Source organism: Panthera uncia, chromosome B4, assembly GCF_023721935.1.
Source record: "Panthera uncia isolate 11264 chromosome B4, Puncia_PCG_1.0, whole genome shotgun sequence".
Taxonomy (NCBI): Eukaryota; Metazoa; Chordata; class Mammalia; order Carnivora; family Felidae; genus Panthera; species Panthera uncia.
Window position 1 is genome coordinate 10,643,876 of NC_064809.1, and position 18,805 is coordinate 10,662,680.

An 18,805-nucleotide genomic window follows, 5' to 3' on the forward strand; every position below is an offset into this window, starting at 1 on the left:
AAAAGTAAGCCAAACATAAGTTTACATATCATGAAAACTTAACCAAGCAAAAAGCACAATAATAAAAAGAAAAAAAGGGGCACCTGGGTGGCTCAGTAAGTTAGCTTCTGACTTTGGCTCAGGTCATGATCTCGCGGTTTGTGGGTTCAAGCCCCACGTCGTCGGGCTCTGTGCTGACAGCTCAGAGCCTGGAGCCTACTTCAGATTCTGTGTCTCCCTCTCTCTCTGCCCCCCTCCCCCCCCCATCCTACCCGCTTGTGCTGCCTCTCTCTCTCTCTCAAAAATAAATAAACGTTAAAAAAATGTTTAAAAAAAGAATTCTGGGAAGCACTTGACAAAATGTCTTTTTTCTTTATCTGAAATCCTTAAAGACAAGGGTTACCTGTATTACCTCTCACTGGCGGGTGTTTAATATTTAATTTTTACTAAGCCAATTCATGCTAAATGAATTAGTATTTAACACAATATGTTCAAAAATAAATAAATAAACAGCAGAAAGCTTAGACCCATTATTCATCAAGGATTAAGGACCGACAGTATTGATTCCCTCCTGGATTGGGTTCAGAAAGGGGCGGATAATAATACTTGCCTAATTAACCAGCATGTTGGGTAGATTAAAGTGCTTTGTAAACATTAATTAAAGATGCAGGGAGTTAGTTGAGGCCAATGTGTTATTAGTGAAAAAGGTGTCTCTCCTTTAATCAGGTCCGTCTTCCTGGGGAGGGCAAAGAAATGAGCTAAGGACGAAGGTATTGGGGCTCGGCCCTGAGCGCCGCCGTGACTCAGTCATTCCGTGCGGCCACTTCCTTCCCCCGTTTTCTGTAAAATGGGGATGCGCGCGCACACACGCACACACACATACACACACATACACACACACAGCATTTCGGAACACGGGTTTCAGAATGCCTGCCGGCTGGGTGCACAACCAACCCTACAATTAATAAAGCCCCGTAATTCTTGCTTTCTCCCTCTCTCGAGAGCTGTGCTGCCCCGTGGAAACACTGGTCACATTAGCTCTCAACAACTTAATGAAAGCCTTCCACCACCGGCTATTAACCTCAGTCGTTATTTCCACAGCCACGGAGAAGAAAATAGCACCGAGCAATGGGGTCAGGAGCCCCGGGAGGAGTTTCTTCGCCTCTCTGGACCTCAGTTTTCCCTCGGTGCAAAAAGGGGCACAGAAATCAGGGGCTCGTACTAAGGATTGCCTGAAATAACGTGTGCGCTACATGGCTCCTCCGAGGGTAATAAATAGTCCGTACTTGGGAGTTACTATCGAGTAACACGCCCTCTCAAAGCTGACGACGACCCTGTCGGAGCTCCAGACGCAGACTCTATTGCTCTTCTCGGCGGGTGTAACTCGAAGGTGGCGCCGGGGGAGGGGAGGGTCCCCAAATTCAGACCTCGCGCGGCGACCGAGGACCCCTTCGAGAGGCGGCCGCGGGGCAGCTCCGGCGCGGGGGCCTGTCCCTTTAAATGCCCCGGGCGCGCGCTGAGTGTTTTGGGGGGCTGAGCCCCGGCGGGGAGCGCGCGGCGGGGCGGTGCAGCACGCAGGAGCGAGCGCGCGGCGTGTGGGGGAGGAGGGAGCGAGGGGCGGGGGTGCGAGGGCGCGGCGCGGGTGGAAGCGCGGGACGGCGAGAGCGCGGCCGGCCTGTGAGCGTGCGGTGGGGAGCGCGCGGCAGAGGTGCGAGCGGCGGGCGGCGGCGGGAGCGCGCGGCCGGGCGGCCTGGGACTGTCGGCGAGGCGCGCGCGCGGGCTGACCCGGGAGCGGGCGGCGCGAGGGCTCCGGGTCGCGGTCCGGGTGGGCACCTGCGGTCCCCGGGGCGGAGGCTCCTTCCAGGTGAGTTCGGACCGTGCGATCCCCTACTGGGTCCGAGAGGCGGGAGGGTGCCCTGGCAGCCGGTGACCTCGCCTGGCACGTCGGTGAGCGGGGCGCCGTTTGGAGTCTGTAGAGGGAGGCTTGGGCTCGGATGGGTTTCAGATAGACGAGGATGACCCATTTTTCTTGTGGCCCGGTTCTCTGTACTTCCCACGCTGCCCCGCCGGTGCCCTGGTTGCGTGGATCTCTTCCTGCGCGCTGCTCCCCTCCACCTCGCTTGCCCAAGCCTCCTGGAAGTTAGGAAAGACGCGCAATCCGAGGGACCGTAGTCGACCCGGTGGCCTCACCTACGGGAAACCCAGTGCCTCCCTTTGGGATTTCAGGGATTCGGTTGCGCCCTCAATTGGGGAGGTGGGGAGAACGCGGCTATTTTCGGCTCCGAGGATGTCCTGTTTGGGGGGCGCAAGGTAGTCCGAGGCACGTGTTTAGCTTTGGGCGCAGAGCGGTTACGAGTTGTCCCTAATATCTTTCCCCTGTCCCCACGGCCCTTCCCCGGAGTCGTTCCAGGACTCGTCGCCTGCCTTGCCGCCGCGGTCCTCGAACTCCCGGGAGCTCTGCTCCTTACCGCTGCGGAGAGGAGGGTGGGAGGCTAATATTGACAGGAGGTAGGCAAAGCCACCTGTTAAGCTTGGGTCCTGCGCGAGTGACCAGTAGATTTTTGTCCCCACCCCCACCTCCGCCCCCCAGGCCCGGATCACCAGCAGGTAACCGAATCAAGTGGGAATGCGTAGGGTCTGCAGTGAATCGGGGCCGGAAGGGATTAAAACAGGAGAAGAAAATGTGGCCGAAATGATGCAATTTAACAAAAGGCAATACAGTAAAGTCCAGTATTTCTCCAAGGCTTTTTAAGTTTCCCAGTATTGTTTTACGGAGTCTAAATTTAAGCATCTAACTTTTTTTTTTTTTTTTTTAAACCGCAGGAACTAACCTCAGAAAACTCTTTAACTCTTTGCCAGGCAGGCTGGTTGGTACGCAGCAGAAAACTTTAAAGGAAAGTCATTTTTTGTGTCTCCCTCCCCGCCCCCCAGCAGAATAAAACAAACGTTCAGGTCTGTTGCAGGAAGACTGTAGGAAGAAAGTTCCTTCTGGCTCTAATTTTAATGGAGAACATTTTTTCTTTTAATCTGTATTTCTGAAAAATACAGAAACGCCAAGCCAGGTGTAAGTGCAAACTTGAGAAAGATGCTCACAGAAGAGATGTTTATTAAAGATACTTTTCTACTTTATTTTTCTAAAGCACTGCATACTTAGGGTTCTAGCATGCACTAAAAAGTTAGCCCTCAAAGTTCCATGTGTGAATGTTACAGATTGTTTTTCTAGGTGGAGGAGGTATTTTCGTTCATGAGGCCAATGTGGAAATACAAACAAATGTCCTATTTACTTGGGATTGGGTGGGAAGGACGGAAGTTGTCTCAAATCTTTCTTGCCAGACTTGACAGCGTATGTATGGAATCTTGTGTATTTTCTTGCCCAGACCAATAAGAGCCACTTTTAAGTGACTGGATAGGTTCCTTGGTAACGGCGTTTCAAATGAGCTTTTCTTTGAAAATTTTGGACACTAATAATCTAAAAGCAACACGTTTTCTCCATTACTAAAAATCAGGAAGACAAAATTAGAGTAATATTGGCTAGTAATAATTTAAAGAAGGCTGGAAAGATGAGAGATGCTTTTAAGAAGATTGGAGTGTGTCAGACTCTATGACAGTCCCCCTTTGCCTACTTTGGTGCAGGGGCTGAGTGTTCATTAATTCGTTCAGTGATATTTAGAGACTGACCACGTACACCAGGCTGAGTTCTGAGTTCATTCTTGGGCACACAGACATATCTAGATAACAGCCATATGGCCCAGACTGATTAAAATCAGATCAAGTAAGCCTTCATCAGGAGCTGAAGATACACCTGGCCCTGGTTCCAAAGTTCTCAGACACCTAAGGAGCCTGTAGTTGGCACCGTGTGTTGATTCTAACGATCATCTCAAATAACTAACCCCATGAGGTAGAGTGGAGCCTTGAAGCCTGAAGGGAGAGAGGTGAAAGTCTTGGGTGGAGCAGAGCTAAGAACAGGGGAGCCTCTGAAACAGAAGTTCAGGTGCTCCTTATCTCACAGTTGCAGGACAGTCGCCAGGGGCATGGAGGCCATGCGGGGGTAGGTGCCAGGGAATCCTAGGAGCATCCCAGAACTTGAGCTCTTTGCTTCGCCGAAGGGCAGCATTGCATTTCAGTTTCCATTGCCCTTTCTGGTCGTGATGCCGGTGGCTTCCTAGCTGCCTGCGTGCTCTGCGGACGGGCCCTGCCACTCTGCCCGTGAGACACCGCAGCACGCCCCGCCTTGAGTCGTTGAGTGCATCTGCTGGCCATTGCAGAAAAGCCTCTGTCCACACTGGCACAGCAGGATCACTAGAGTGGACTCACTAGTAGTAAGTAGCCTCTGTGGAGAGCCGCAGTGAGGCTGCGCCTCTCAGTAACCCCCTTGTCCCCCTTCTAGACACGCAGCATTAATATTGAAACCTATTTTAAGAAAGTAGGTGCTGGGTTTATAATCCATGTGGTCAGGATTCGTGGTAAAGGAATGTGTAGGGCAGAACATTCCCCCTTGTTGGAGAGAGCGGTGATAGCACTTTATGAATGCAGATCTTCAGACTGGATATTTCCAAAGATCCTAGCACTGTGAAGACTTGAATCTCTTTATTTCCTAAATTGTACTAAATACATATATATTATCAAGTTTATCATTTTAAAGTGTACAAATCGGTGGCATCGAGTACATGACATTCGATGTGTTTGAGAAGAATGTGTTTTCTTTAATTTGTTTTCTGTAGAGTGGCATGTGGGTGGCTCAGTCAATTAAGCCTCAGACTTTTGATTTTGGCTCAGGTCATGATCTCACGGTTCAGGAGTTCGAGCCCCGTGTCGGGCTCTGTGCTGACAGTGCAGAGCCCGCTTGGGATTGTCTCCGTCTCTCTCTGCCTCTCTCTCTCTCTCTCTGCCTCTCTCTCTCTCTCTCTCTCTCTCTCTCAAAAATAAATAAACATCAAAAAAATGTTTTCTGTAGAGATCTGCAGATATCCATTAAATGAACCTTATTAATTGAATTATTCCTCACTAACTTTGTGTCCACTTAACATGTCAATAACTGAGAGGGGTACAAGAGGTCCCCGACTTGATGGTTTTTAGACTTGACGATGATGCAGAAGTGGTGCACATTCGGTAGAAACCATACTTGGTATTTGGAATTTGGGTCTTGTCCTGGGCTAGCGACCTGTGGTCAGTCCTCCCTCGGATGCTGGGCAGTGAGACCCAGCTCCCAGGCAGCTGGCAGCCGAGGACAGACATCCATCCACCGACAACCCTATCCTGCCATTCTGTTCTTTGAGCATAGTATTCAGTACATTATGTGAGATACTTAGCATTTCATTATCCAGTAGGCTTCGTGTTAGAGGATTTTTGCTCAACTGTAGGCTACTATGAGTGTTCTGAGTACTTCTAAGGTAGCCTCGGCTATGTTTGGTAGGTTCCATGTATTAAATGCATTTTCAGCTTAAAATATTTTCAACGCAATATGGGTTCATTGGGATATAATCCTATCATAAGTCGAGGAAGATCTATATCGAAAGATACCACTGTAATGGGGGCTTTGTCAATATCTCCTTGTATATTTTTTAATGTTTATTTTTTGAGAGAGTGAGAGTGTGAGTGGGGGAGGGGCAGAGGGAGGGAGACACAGAATCTGAAGCAGGCTCCAAGCCCCCAGCTGTCTGACGTGAGGCTCGAACCCTTGAACCCACGAACCCCAAGATCATGACCTGAGCCGAAGTCGGACGTTTAACTGACTGAGCCACCCAGGCGTCCCTCTATCTCCTTGTATTTTAAGCTAGAAAATATTCTGAGGCTTTGTGCCTACTACTTTATATGTTAATATCTAACTAACAATGTGCATTTGTAAGTTTATATTGGTAGACAATACAGTGTCTAATAGGAATTGAACTTTTACTATTACGTAGTTATCTTCACCATTAATGAGGATTTTGCCTTAAAATCTATTTTGCCTGATGTAACATAGCCAGAAGTGATCTTCTCGTTGCTGTTGTGAATATTGGCTTGGTGTATCTTTTCCCATCCCTTTTATTTTCTTTTAAATGCCTTTGCTGAAGTATAACTGACATTCAGTAAACTGCACTTATTTAATGTGTGAAAAAAGAAAAAAGTAAATTCACAATGTTGTGCAGCCTTCACCACTATCTAGTTCCAGAACTTTTACATCACCCTGAAAGGAAACCCCATTCCTTTAAGCAGTCCCTCCCCATTTCCTCCCTACTCCAGCCCCTGGCAACCACTAATCTGCTTTCTTTCTTTATGGATTTCCCTGTTCTGGATATTTCATATAAATGGAATCATACAGTATGTGGACTTTTGTGGCTGGCTTCTTTTACTTAGCAATGCTTTCAAGATTCATCCATGTGATAGCATGCATTGGTACCTCATCCTATTTATTTATTTATTTATTTATTTATTTATTTAAGACACAGAGTGTGAGCAGGGGAAGGGCAGAGAGAGAGGGAGACACAGAATCAGGCTCTAGGCTCTGAGCCATCAGCACAGAGCCTGATGCAGGGCTCGAACCCACAGACCACAAGATCATGACCAGAGCAGAAGCCGGACGCTCAACTGACTGAGCCACCTAGGCGTCCCATACTTCATCTGTTTTTTAAGTGGCTGAATAATATTTCATTGGATAGACCACAATTTGTTGACCCATTTATCAGTTTGTAGACATTTGGATTGTTTCTACCTTTCAGCTGTTGTGAGTAGTGCCGCTATGAACATTTGTTTACTAGTTTTTGTTTGAACACTTGTTTTAACTCTTTGGAGGTCTGCACCTAAGAGTGAAATTACTGAGCAAGAGTGAAATTATATTCTTGCCAGCAACACGTGAGGGTTCGATTCCCCCACGTCCTGCCAACATTTGTCATTTTCTGTATGTGTGTGTGTTTGTGTTTGTGTGTGTTTAAATTGCCATCCTTGTGGCCATGAAGTGGCAGTTCACTGTGGTTTTGATTTGCGATTCCCTAATGACTAATCGTGTTGAACAACTTTTCATGTGCTTGTTAGCCACTTAATAGGTCTTTGGAGAAATAGCTTTTCAAGGACTTGATTCGCTTTTGTATTAGCTTTTGTATTGCCAAAATCTTGCATGTGAGTGAGTGTGGTTACTTTTTTTAGGTTTATTTATTTATTTATTTATTTTGAGAGAGAGAGAGAGAGAGCATGCAAGTCGTCGTAGGAGCAGAGAAAGAGGGAGAGAGAGAATCTCAAGCAGGCTCCGCGTTAAAAGACGTGGGGCTCGAACCCACAAACCTTGAGATCGTGACCTGAGCTGAAACCAAGAGTCAGACGCTTAACCGGCTGAGCCACCCAGGTGCCCCAGTGTAGTTATTTTTATAGGGCTTGGTTTGTGTGTTATGTTCCTTCTGAAACCTTCATTCTGTTGTTTTGGGGTTTTTTTTTCCCCAGCCTCTTTTTGCAGGCTTCTGCTGCTCCTCCTAGGAGACTAACGTTCTGACTAGTGCTTTGAAATATTTAATATTCTGCCCATTTTAGTTATTGTTCCAAAGGCCTCAGGTGTTCCTTTGTTCATTCAAGCAATATTTGTAGCCTGACCATCTGCACTGTGCTGTGCCCTGAGCTAGTCACTGGGTATACAGACATACCAGTCCTTACATGCTTCTTTTTTGATGTCTGCAGCTACGTTTTATTTTATTTTATTTTTTAAATTAACATATTAATAGTGCCTGACATAGGGAAAAAGAGCAGCACTCAGCTGGAAGTGAGGGCGTCTTCCTCCTATTTTCTAGGGTTCCTCACTTTGCATTTCTGGAACTTGGTTTGCTGGTCTGCGAAATTTCGGGTAGGACTAAATGACTTCTCAGGCCTCTCAGACCTTGAAACTAAAGAGGATAAATTAAGGATTCGTGACCGCTTTCTTTTACAAACCTAATTCTGTGAGTGTACTTAAAATAGTTTATGTTGCCCAATTTTGCTTAAAGAAATTATCTCGTGTAGGAAAAAAAGATGCCTGTGCTTTTATGCTAAACTATACACAGGCGAGTTTGGTCACTTGCTTCCTTCCAAAATGGTGCGCTTGGTATTTTTTCCTGTAGAGATTCAGAGGGTTTGAGGAACTTTAGCGAACATTTAAGTTCCTGCCTTGGTAGGCACGATGGGGAATATAGAGAAGGATAAGGTGTGGTCCTTGCCTTTGAAGAGCGCTGACCTAATAAAGGAGGTAGGATAAACGTCCATAGGAATCCGTAGCAGAGGCCCACTGCTCTCTTTTGGGAGCAGAGGGCAGAGATGCTCTTTCCTTCAGGGCATCAGAATACCTGTTGGAGGATGTAATGGTGGAGCTGGGCCAACAAGAGGAGGCTGCTGGAAAATCAGAATGATAGACATGTGGATTTGGTTACAACACTGAGGAGTTTAGCCTTGTGTCTGCGGCCATGAACCACGGAAGGCGTGCGGGTTGGGTTATGACAGCAGGTCCCGTCTTCTGGCTTCACTGTGGCGTAGACGTCTGTATACCCAGGGAGTAACTTGACGTTGAACGGGATGTTCAGGGTTGAGGAAGGGAGGATGGAAATATGAGAGAAGATGGTACAAACAAGGGGATGGTGCCAAAGATGTCAAATCTTGAATAGATGTTTTGGTGCAAGAAGAGTTTAAAAAAAAAAAACAAAACCCACCCATTATTCCAGAGCAGAGAACGAAGGACCTGGACCCAGCTCTTTCTGACTTGCCAAATCGACCTACGGGTTTCAGACCATAGTTTCCTTGTATGTTAAATTGCCCTCCACACACCCTAGATGACCAATGACTTTGTTGACTGAGCTCCTACGAGTGCAGGCAACTTCACTTTATGAATCAGATGTCTTTACAACGTATGCATGGTGAATATATTGTGTAGTGGGCATTCTTTCCCCCTGCAGACTCCTTGTGTGATGTTAGAGGTGTCTTCAGAGAAAAAACATTTTAGTATCAACATGGAGTAAAACCGTACTTACACTACAATTTCATTTTAAAGAATACCTTTTTTTTTTTTTTTTTTTTTTTTTTTGCCGTGGCTAGTTATCAGTTCTATTCCAAGAACGTTAGGTTAACCGTGTAAAATTACCAATATTCGGCTATTTTTGACCTACACAAATGGCAACTTTATGTGATTTCAATTTAATAACGGTGGGCTTGTTAGACCCTTCCCTTTTCAACCCCTGTGAGCATGCAGTCAGTGAACTTGGAAAACTCATGTAAAAACAGTGTATTTAAATATTGTTTATTTCTTAGCTAATTCCCATTTTATTGGGATGTAAGTTCTTACAGAAGGTGTTCCCAGGAAGTGTCTAAGGAGGGAGCCTCTGTCTATATATCCAAGCAGCAGGGCTGGCTATAGGAGGTCTTGGAAGACGGAGTTAAATGTCCGAGGCAGTGGGTGGGTTGACCCAGCAGGATGTCTTGTGTGAGCTTTGCTCCCCCCTGGCTTGGATTTAGATCTGTACGATCTGAGATAAGCTTATGTCAGTCAGATCTCTACTTCCGGTCTAACCAGGTGTTATAAATACCAATGCTACATGAATGTGCATTACCTCAGCTTTACTTTTGTTGTGAGGATGAAAGAAACATTCAACTAAGAATTTTTAGTTTCTCAGAAAAAAATAGCATTATACAATAATAAGACATAATTATTACTTCTAAGTAAGAAGTACGACATTTTATCTCCCCATTGTAGCATGTAGTGGGTGCTCTGGTAATATTTGCTGAATAAATTCAGAGAAAGCACACAAACTTGTTTAACAAAAGTAGAAGTTAAATGGGCATTTTCTTCTCTTTTACAAAATTTGTTTAAGGGGAGTCTGGGTGGCTCAGTCGGCTAAGCATCTAACTCTTGGTTTCAGCTCAGGTCATGATCTCACGGTTCATGGGATCGAGCCTGGCATCTGTGCTAACAGTGTGGAGCTTAGGATTCTCTCTCTCTCCCCCCCCCCCCCCCTCCCCCTTCTCCCCATCCCCCTCTCTCTCTCAAAAAAAAAAAAAAAAATTAAAATAGAAAAAAATTTTTTTAAATTTAAGAATCCAGAAATGCAATGGGCGTATAGAATGTCACTTTTTTTTTTTTTTTTTGATGAGCTAAGAATAAGAATAGAACTAGATTTTGCTCTTGTTGAAGCTTTTCTGTTTGCTTCCTCATGTTGTGTGGGTCATTCCTTTTTGTCACAAGGAACTCCTCTGAAATGTAGTCGAGGTTGTTTTCTTTTTTTTTTTTTTAATGTTTATTTATTTTTGGGAGAGACACAGAGTGCCATTGGGGGAGGGGCAGAGAGAGCCGGAGATGCAGAATCTGAAGCAGGCTCCAGGCTCCCAGCTCCCAGCTCTCAGCATAGAGCCCAATTCGGGGCTGGAACCCATGAACCCTGAGATTATGACCTGAGCCGAAGTTGGAAGGCTTAACCGACTGAGCCACTGAGCAGGTGCCCCATCAAGGTTGTTTTCAGATGAGGTTTCATTTTGGGAATATCTAATTTCCACATCTTCTGTTCAGTGATAGGAAAGGGATGGTAGGAGGCCCTCAGGGCCTGTTAACCCAGCCTAGCTAGGTGAGGCCTCTACCCTGAACTTGTTTGCTTAAATGTAGGCTCATCAGTTACTCTCCTGTGCTGCCTCAGTAAGTTACCCTCAGTAAGTTACCGTCTCCTATAAATAGCTGAAACTATTCACAGTTGAGACAGTCTGAAATGAATCTTGGCTTTTGACATGGTTCAGAAAGAGCTTTTCAAAAGAAAAAAAAATCTAAATGAAAGCATGGTAATTGTTCTGGGGAAGTAAAATTACCAGTCTTTAAAATGTATAATTGTATTTAATACCCTTGAGTGCCAGTTAGAGTTTAAGGCCCTAAATTCTTACAGAAGATGTTTTAGTGGGAAGAGGAAGAAAACCAACTCAGAGGAAAAGCAAAAATTGCATGGAAAAGATGCTGAACTGTTGACTGCATCAACAATTTAAAATTCCAGAATAAAACTAAGTCTCTACCCCCAGCACCGACCAGCTTCTGCCTGAGGAAGATTTTCCTTTGATCTTCCCAGTTTGCCAGTTGGCTTTCTGAGTATTTTTTGGAAGCTTTCTTGTCTTTCCAAGGTTTTTGTTTTCTCAACATTGAGAAAAGCCTCTACTAAAGAATAGTTACTATGTATCTATTTTACTTCAGCTGTTTATTTGTTAGGGGCTTATTTTTTTAAGTTAATTTTGGGTGTGGATTACACTTAACAGATGTACACATGCATGCATTTATACTGATATTTATTACATGTTAATACTGGGAAGCATTACTGGTTGGGTGAGTCTAATGTATTTATTGGCACCAACTTTTTAACAGATCATAATTCATAAAGCTAAGTGAAGCATCTCCTCTATGGCTGTATTTAAAGTTACTTCCCCTGTGCTCTTCATTTGCCCTTGACCGAAATATATATGAAATATATAGGTTGAATGAGAGTACCTTGTCCTAAATTTGACAGCTTTGGTCTATGGATATGATAAAGGATGGGTCACCACAACGAAGTTACCATGTTTTATTTTTACTTTATGTTTAGTTATAATTTTGAGAGAGAGAGGCACAGAGAGAGAAGGAGACAGAGAATCTGAAGCAGGCTCCAGGCTCTGAGCTGTCAGCACAGAGAGCCATGCGGGGCTCGATCCCACCAACAGCGAGATCACGACCTGAGCCCGAATCAGAAGCTTAACTGACTGAGCCACCCAGGTGCCCCCGAAGTTATCGTGTATGAAATAACTCCTAAGTGTTTAAACTTCTATTTTTTTTTTCATATTTTATTTTTAAATAAACTCTATACCCAACGTGGGACTTGAACCCACAACCCCAAGATCAAGAGGTGCATGCTCCACCTACTGAGCCAAGTGCCCCTAAGCTTTTCTTTTAGATCAAAGGTCTGATTTAAGGATATTATAACTTAAAAAATAATAAGATGGTTTTAACATGTAAATTTTGTTAAGGACTGAATAGTAAGTCTCTACTTTGTGGCAAATGTTTTCCAAAGTCCTGTAGTTACACTGAAAAAGAGAGAGGGAGAGAGCGAGCGAGCTTTGCCCACGACGCTCTTGTAGTCTAATCGAAGAAAAAAGAATTCCCTGCATAGCGAAACCGGATGTGATCTGACGCATCAGAGCGACCAAGAGATAGCAAGATGTCGTCAACGAGAGGTGAAATACAAGCAGTGGGTCCTGAAGGAGCCGGTGGAGAGGCCAGTGATGAGCAGCAGCAGGAAGCAGGGTTTGAGAAGGTCTGGTTGCGTTTCTGAGCGAGGCTTTGGAGGAGAGCAACAGGGGAGCCCGTCAAAACCTGGCTCAAGCCTGCCCAGAACATTACGCGGACCAGGCAGATAAAATGCTTCTATTGTAGAAAACAGGGTGGACGAGACCAGGTTGGGCCGGGGCTGGAGGCGCCGTAAGCCCCGTGTTACGGACAGGTGGGTCCCTTGGCAGTACAGATCGGGAAGCCGAAAACCTCCGAGCTCTGGCGGGCCTGTGGTGGGAGAAGTAATCCCGGGTTTTAGAAGGCTTGTTTCGGTCCTTACAACTCACTGGCGAAGGCTGTCCTGCGTGTTTTATTTTTAACAAGGATACTGAGAGTCGATAACTCGAAAGAGGATGTGCGGGACCAGCAACGGCTCCACGCGGCGTCTCCGTGTGTGTTTGCGCGGGCGCGGCGCCGGGCGCAAGGCGGAAGCGGAGCTGTTCTCAGAGACCCCCACGTGCTGCGATACCCTCCGTGAAGTCATTTTTAGGGAGTCAGCCTGGTACATTATTTTTAGGGGAGAAATGAAAGGGTTCGTTTAGTCTAAGAATTTCTGTTAAAGCCCTAATTAAGTTGAATAATAGAAAAGAGAATATCTGTATTCAGTTTCTGTCTCACTTCTGGATTGGGTTAATAAAACAATAGAGGGAGCGCCTGGGTGGCTCAGTCAGTGGACTGTGCAACTTTTGATCCCAGGGCTGTAAGTGTGAGCTCCACTTTGGATGTAGAGATTACTTAAAAATGACATCTTAAAAAAAAAAGAAGTAAAGGGGCCCCTGCGTGGCTCAGTTGGTTAAGCATCTGACTCTTGATTTCAGCTCAGGTCATGATCTCACGCATGGTTCCTGGAATCAAGCCGTGAGTCAGGCTCTGCACTTGACAGCATGGGGCCTGCTTGGGATTCTCTCTTTCTCTCTCTCTCTCTCTCTCTCTCTCTGCCCCTCACCTGAGCTTGTTCTCTTTTTCTTTCAAAATAAATAAACTCAAAAAAAGGTAAAGAGTTGGTATCATTCATAGCTTCATCTTCTAGTTAATATCTTGTTATAAAAACTCATTTTTAACTCACACTATTTATATAAAAGTAGGAATTAAGGCAGAACCAGATAGGACTGAAAAAAGTAGGACTCCTGCCTTTTTTGTTTGAGTAAATCAGAGCTAAGTGCCTATCATCTCCTTTTGTGTTCAGATGAATGAATGTTGTGCAGAGCTACTAGCATTAAGGCCAACAATGGCTATTTTGTGTTTACTGATTATTTCATCTAGGAGTGTGTACATTCCAGTAAAAATGGCTGTTCTCTTTATTTTCACCCACTGCTTACCCATACGAAAAAGCCCATTCGTGATAATGAGCTGTGGTGACTCAGAAACAGTTCCCACTGTGAAACTCGTTCATTTTTAATGTTCTTGAAGGTCAGAACCTCCCCCCATACCTTTGAAAGCAGCTTGGCTTTTAAATCCTCATATTGAGATTTCTTGGGAGAGAGCTTTAAAGATAATTACTTTCCTAAGATTGTTTCCCTACATTTTGGAACAAGTCTTTACAGAATTCCTGTGAGTGGAAGTAGGGGGACTCAGCTGACGGACTCAGTGTGGAGAGTGATTCTGCCCGTTACTCATAGGTGTGCACACTGACCCTCCCTCCTGCACAGCCTGACGTGGGAAGGGGGCTGTCTCTGGGATTATTTCTATCCCTTTCCCAGCTAAGCTGTGCTTCTGCTGGCTGAATCTTAGCACTGTTGGTAGGTGGCATCTAGACAGAGGGAGGGTCTGAACCACAGGTCCGTGGGGTTCAGCATCCTAGGACACAATCCGGGTCTTTTCTTTTATGAAGAGTTTACCCTGGTAAAGAGTGGGGGCAGTTCTCTTTTTTAGAAAGTGTCACAAAGGCACACTGAGCAAAATTAGTTCCACATCACTCGGTTAAGATGGATAGTTTTTCCATTCATGTTCAGCACTAACAAAGGCAGCGATCACCCTTGTGGTTTTGTGTAGCCTGTCTGGAGGGCATCTGAGTCTTTCTTGTAAGGTGTGATCCCCTTCCCCCACCTAGTGGGTATAAAGCCGAATAGTTGAAGGTGAGGGAACTTCATATATTTGTTCCAGCTTCGATTCTTCGGTAAACTGGATCAAATCAACCTTTCCGTGGTTAATTTCGAGCTAAATTGTAATCCAAGAAAAGTTTATCTTAAGTGGTTTCTCCTTCCTTTGAAAGCACTTCCCTCCTGCATTGCCTTGGGGTTTCTAGACTACACAGGTCTCTCTTCTTCCGTCATTAAGTCGGAACCCATCTGTCCCGCATCGTTTCCTCCGATGCCGGACCTTTCACACGTTTCCCAGGTGATCCAATGATCTGATGAATCGTTCCTCTCCAAACTTCCAGGTCATCTTCCTTTTCTGTTTCTCCAGCAGTAGGAGTGAGGTACAAGCAGGTGTATACTCTAGGACAGTCATGTGCCCAACTGTCCCTGCCACTGGCCTGTGTCCCTGGGTATGGGTGTAAAATACAGTGTTTTGTGTGTGGGTGGGAAATTTATGTAAATGGAATTGTGCTAAGAATCTGATTATAACGTTTCACTGAATACATTTCAAGACTTATCCCTGCCACTGTCCAGTTGATTGCTTCTGACTGGTATACAGTATTGCACAGGAAAAGCGTCTACCAGGGTTTGATTATTCTTGGAGTCCCTAGTGGGCGACGAATCTAGATTCCCACCGGCTCTACTCCACAGCAAGCAAAGTTCTCCTGTATTCCTGGAGAATTCCCACGGCGTAGACTGAGCAGTGGGATTTTTGGATCATAGGACGTAGTTTCACTAGTGAAGCACTGCCAGACGGCTCCATGGAGGGGTGGTATTAATTTCACAGTCCCCAACCGTGGGACATGAAGGTTCCTGTTGCCCCACATTCTTGCTGGTATTTGTTATTTTTTTAGTTATCTAATTTTTGCCAATCCAGTAGGTATAAAATAACGGCATGTGGTAGTTTCAGTAGTTAATAGTTTTAACTTCTAATTCTTTCGTTCACCAGTAACATTAAACATCTTTCACTTCTTAGTCACTTGGATTTCTTCTCTGTGAACTGCTTAATCATATTCCTTCTTTATTTTTTTCCTGATGAGTTTCCTGTCTTGTTGCTGTTGGTTCACAAGAATATTTTGTATATTCTAGCTATCAGTTCCTTTTATGAGACGGTAAACCGTCGTCTACCAGCCTGCCTCTTTTCTGTTAGCGTTGCTTACAGTGTCTTTCATTTTTATGTAGATAGATTCATTGCAACTGCAATTTTCACCTGAGGATTTGTGTTTTCCGAGTCCTCATGAATAGAAATATCAACGGAGCAGAATAGGAAATTCAGAAATAGAGCCTACCACGTAAACATTTAGAAATAACATTTACTATTTCAAAACAGTGGAAAAGATGCATTTTTCAATTCATGGCATTTGAGTAACTGCGTAACTGTGGGGACATAGAGCTCTCAAGTTGGACCCAATCTTTAAATATGAAAAGTGAAACCATAAAAATGCTAGATAGAACATATAGGAAGTGTTTTGTTGACATCCTTAGAATAGGAAAGGCCTTTCTAAGTCTGCAAAACCCATGAGGTATAAACCAAAAGATTGATGAATACAACTTTATAAAAATAAAAACTCTCCAAGTTAAAGTACAAATTAAGAAATTTAGGAGTCTTCTGGTTGTTCGTGGCTCTTTGTTCTTCCGAATACATTCTTTCTCCTTTTTTTAAGTCTCTAAAAAATTAGAAAACCAGCCTGTTGGATTTCTCTAAGAATAGCTCTGTTGTGATTTTGATTATTCTATTAGCTGCACTGTCCAATAGAACTTTCTAGGATGATGGAAATTTTCCAGTAATTATTGCTTGACATACAGCTAGTGCAGCTGAGGGACTGAATATTTTAATTTAATTTTAATTAATTTAAATTTAGGGGCTCCTGGGTGGCTCAGTCAGTCGAGCATCCGACTCTCGATTTTGGCTCGGGTCATGATCCCAGGATTGTGGGATCGAGCCCCACGTGGGGCTCCGTGCTGAGTGGAGCCTACTTGAGATTCTCTGTCCCCCTCTGCCCTTCCCCCACTTGCACTCGGTCTCTCTCTCTTTCTCTCTCTAAAAAAACAACAAAACAAAACATCACTTTAAATTTAAATAACCACATATGACCAGAGTTCATTGGACAACCCACATCTATAGCTTCAGTGCAATTCAATTTTAGGAGAACAGCTCATTTTTATGGTATTGACTCTTTTAGTCCTGAATGTGGCTATCTCTTTATTAGTTCCTTACTGACTTTCAATAATATTTTATTATTTTTTCCAAAAAAGTTTGCATATTTTTTGTTAAATTTATTTTTTGTTGTTACACCTATTTCTAAGTAATATATACATATACACATATATACTTTATGCAATTTTGTTTTATATTATTATTTTTTATTTTATGTTATTTTAAATGTTTTTTTAGTTATTGTTTCTGGCTAGCATATAGAAATTGACTTTATTATATATTAATTTATATCTAGTGACTTTGTAAAACACACTTGTTGATGCTAATAATTTAGGAGATTTTTGGAGTTTTCTACAAATACCATAATTACCTGTAAATACTGACATTTTTGTTTCTTCCTTTTTGATCCTTATGCATTTTTTTTTTCCTGCCTTTATAGGTGGGGTAGTACTTAAAATACACTATGCAGTAGAGGACAGCAGTGGTAATAATGGGAATGGTTTTAATGTTTTGTCATTAAGAGTGATGTTCGCTGTAGTTTTTGTCATTAAGTGTGATGTTTGCTGTAGTTGTTTATAGATACCTTAAATTGGGTTAAAAGAAGTCCTCCCCTCATCCTTTGTGACGTTTATAAAAAATTATGCCTAATATTAAATTTGTCCAACACTTTAGCTATGCTAAATCTTCTGTTTACCCCCATCCACTTGAATTTTTAAATTGCTATGAATTTTTTTTCTTTAAAAAAAAAAAGAGTTCAATTTGGTTCTTTTTTAAATTACCCTGGTCATTTTGTATGATGGGACAGTTTCCTTCTGCCGGGAAGAGAGGGTCCTCGGAGGTATTTTCATACCGCATCCCGCATCTGAAAACCATTTCAACGGGCCAACCAGGCTATCTCATCCAGCAGACCCTGGAAATGCGGGTTTCTCCGTGGGGCTTTGCTTACCTTCTCTCGCCGCCGCCTCGTAGCTAATCAGTAGGCTTCTCCTAGTCCTAAAAGCAAAACAAAATAGGTAAACAAAACCAATGAGTCAAAATACCTTTCTCCAACCCAGTAGTTCCTGTAGCTACTGCCTTTTTGTCCTTCCTGTCACACCTCAACTTTTTACATTTTAATTCCAGGTAGTTCACATACAGTGTTAAATTAGTTTCAGGTGTATGATACAGTGATTCAGCGCTTCCTGTACTTGGCGCTCATCACAACAAGTGCACTCCTTAATCCCCATCACCTATTTCACCCACCCCCGCTCCGGACATCACACCCCAGCTTCTAAAACAATTCACCATGCACCCCACTCCTCCGTCCCCGCGTTGGTCTGCTGTCGTGTGCTTTCCGCTCGACTGTCTCTGTACTGCTAGCTCTTTATGAGGTCACCTTGGTTGGTGAGTTCAGTGGACAGTTTTTGGTCCTTAGTCTGTTTCGCATTTTGGCGGCCACGGTTCACTTCTCTTTTTGTTCTTGAACTGTACTCCCGCCCTGCCTGTTAGTCACGAAAATTTCAAAATCCCTTCCCTTTAATCCCTCACGTTTTTCTGTTCCAGCCTTATGGCCACAGCAGTTTCAAAGTCTTTATATCATCTCTTAGGTGAACTAGGAAAATAACTTGATAACTGCTTTTATTGCCCCTGAAATAGGTTATTTATTGGATCGTGAGTATATGCAGCATTCAAAACAGAAAAAAATACACATGCTCAGGCTTTACCCTCACAAATACGTTCAGTAGGTCTAGGTCAGATACCTCGCTGAATTAAAAACCAGTGCCTGTATCAGGTTCCTCTGTGGAAAAGGTGACTCTTACCCATCAATTTGTTGTCTGCTCACTGTGAAGTAGGAAAATAGCAAACATCTAAAGAATATGCTTAGGCCAGAGAGGAAGGTAGGCCTCAAATTGAAGCATGTATTGATTGGTAGGGAAAAAACTTGAATTATGAAGCCTTTTTGGGAATGGGTTAAAGTTGATTGCTTTTAGGAGAATGGTCAAAGTGCTGTTCCAGGATTAATCCTGTGAGAACACAGCAACAGCACAGGGAAGAAGGGAGATGGAGAAGCTAGGACAGCAGTTAGCTGGCTTTGCCATCACGTGGGCACCGGGGAAACTGGTCCCAAACTTGGTGGTGGGACTAGAAAAGGGGTGGATCCATCTGAAGAAGTACAGGAGGGCTGGCTGCTGGTTGATGGCGAGTGGTGGGGAGGGGCAGGCCTCAGGGACATCTCCCAAGCTGGGCGTATGTGCCACAGCCAAAAGTCGCCACGTCTGTGGATGGGCTTTGACTGGCATCATTCATCTTTGGAGGTTGGGGTGCTTTCGGACGCATGATGGAAAGACCTAGCTC

General features: G+C 44.1%; 1 protein-coding gene across 1 annotated transcript in view; it reads left to right on the forward strand.

Moving 5' to 3' along the window:
• The first annotated feature begins 1,760 nt into the window (after positions 1-1,760).
• The window catches only part of PROSER2 (proline and serine rich 2), a 45,268-nt gene continuing 28,223 nt past the window's right edge, over positions 1,761-18,805 (forward strand). The window contains exon 1 of the mRNA XM_049626846.1: positions 1,761-1,843. The gene's annotated coding sequence lies outside the window, so the exon portion shown is untranslated. The remainder of the gene's footprint in view (positions 1,844-18,805) is intronic.